Source organism: Coturnix japonica, unplaced genomic scaffold (genome assembly GCF_001577835.2).
Source record: "Coturnix japonica isolate 7356 unplaced genomic scaffold, Coturnix japonica 2.1 chrUnrandom1185, whole genome shotgun sequence".
NCBI classification, from domain to species: domain Eukaryota; kingdom Metazoa; phylum Chordata; class Aves; order Galliformes; family Phasianidae; genus Coturnix; species Coturnix japonica.
Genome location: NW_015440487.1, coordinates 4,615 through 6,748, shown reverse-complemented (window position 1 = coordinate 6,748; position 2,134 = coordinate 4,615). Strand labels below are relative to the sequence as shown.

Sequence of the window (2,134 nt, the reverse complement as noted above, 5' to 3'; positions counted from 1 at the left end):
CCGGAGCAAGATGTTAGACAAGTAAGCTCCGCCCCTAATTAACCCCTAATTAGCCCCTAATTAGCCATACCCACCTAATTAGGCCCCACCCCCTTCATTAAGCCAAACCACCCATTGAAGATCTATGGGACAAGCTGGCCACGCCCCCTCCTTTAAGCCACGCCCCCTTTAGGCCACGCCCCTCTCTGAAGCCCAGCCCCCTTTTATTGGCTCCGCCCCCTCCTCATTGGTGGCCATTGAGATCAAGCCCCGCCCACTCCATCCAGGCCACGCCCACCATCCTCAAGCCACGCCCCCTATTTTAATTAGCTCCTTCCCTCTCATTGGCCACGCCCCCATAATAGTCTCCACCCACTTTTCCCATAAACCAATGGGAAACCAGCTGCTACCACAGGTCACGCCCCTTTGATTAGGCCACGCCCCTTACACAGGCCACGCTCCCTTGATTAGGCCACGCCCCCTTTTAAAGCCACGCCCCCTTTAAAGCCACGACCCTTCTGATTGGCTCAGCTCCCCCCAGTGATTCCCTATGGAAGCCAATAAGCCCCGCCCCCTTTTTAGGCCACGCCCCCTTGCATAGACCACACCCACACAAGCCCCTCCCATCTGCATAAGCCCCGCCCCCTGCTATAACAACCAAAGGAAGCTAAGCCCCGCCCCCTTTTGCTAAGCCCCGCCCCCTCCCTCAGGCTCAGCGAATCACTGACCAGGGACGGAGCTCAGATCCGCGCCCACATCCGATTGGTGCTGGAGGTAAGCCCCGCCCCCCTCATTAGCATAAATTAGCATACTCATTAACCCTTTAAAGGACATTTAACCTTTTGTTTTTAATTAACCCTTTGTTATCGCAGGGCCTGAGGGAGCTGCAAGGCCTACAGGATCCCCCAGATGACCCCTGACCTATGACCTTGTGTGACCCTTGACCTCTGACCTCGGGGTCACCTGTGACCTTGAGTTACCTTTGACCTCTGACCCATTTTGGGGGGGGGGAGGAGAGGAACCGGAAGCTGCTGTTGAGAATTGGGTGTAAATGTGGAGTAATGGGGCAATAAATATGGAGTAACGTTGGAGTAAATGCGGAGTAATGGAGGTAATGTGGAGTAAAGTGGGTGTAAATGTGGAGTAATGGGGATAATGGGGAGTAAATGGGGTTAAAGTGGGAGTAAATGTGGAGTAATGGTGGNGTAAATGTGGAGTAATGGGGATAATGGGGAGTAAATGGGGTTAAAGTGGGAGTAAATGTGGAGTAATGGTGGTTAATGTGGAGTAAATGGGAAGTAAAGTGGGTGTAAATGCAGAGTAATGGGTAACATGTAGTAAATTGGGTGTAAAGTGGGAGTAAATGTGGAGTAATGGTGAGTAAATTGGAGTATTGGGGGTAATGAGGAGTAAATGTGGAGTAAAGTGGGAGTAAGTGTGTAATGTTGGTTAACAGGGTGTTAATATATAGTAAATGTGGAGTAGAGTCTGTGTAAACAGGGAGTAAATTGGAAGTAATGATAACACTTTAAATGTGGAGTAAAGTGGGAGTAAATGTGGAGTAAAGGCTGTGCAAACATGGAATGAATGAGGAGTGAAGCCTTTGTAAACAGGGGGTAAAACTGGTGTAAAGTGGATTTAAAATGGGGCCAATGAGGAGTCAATGAGGAGTAAATATGGTGTAAAATGGAGTTAAAATGTGGTAATAAGGAACAATGAGAAGAAACAAGGTGTAAATGTGGAGTAAAGTGGGAGTAAATGTGGGAGTAAATGTGGAGTAAATGTGGAGTAAACGTGGAGTAATGGCTGTGTAAACATGGAGTAAATATGGAGTAAAACCTGTGTAAACATGGAGTAAATGTGGAGTAAAGGCTGTGTAAACAGGGAGTAAAACTGGTGTAAAGTGGATTTAAAACGGGGCCAATAAGGAGTAAATGAGGAGTAAATCTGGTGTAAAGTGGAGTAACATGGGGTAATAAGGAACAATGAGAAGAAACAAGGTGTAAATGTGGAGTAAAGTGGGAGTAAATGTGGGAGAAAATGTGGAGTAAATGTGGAGTAAATGCTGTGTAAACATGGAGTAAAACCTGTGTAAACATGGAGTAAATGTGGAGTAAAGGCTGTGTAAACAGGGAGTAAAACTGGTGTAAAGTGG

General features: G+C 47.3%; 1 long non-coding RNA gene across 1 annotated transcript; it reads left to right on the top strand.

Moving 5' to 3' along the window:
• On the top strand, nucleotides 1–1,075 carry LOC107307865. The gene is made up of 3 exons (XR_001552531.2): nucleotides 1–21; nucleotides 690–753; nucleotides 852–1,075. It is a non-coding gene; the product is annotated as an uncharacterized LOC107307865 (long non-coding RNA).
• The last annotated feature ends 1,059 nt before the right edge of the window (nucleotides 1,076–2,134 follow it).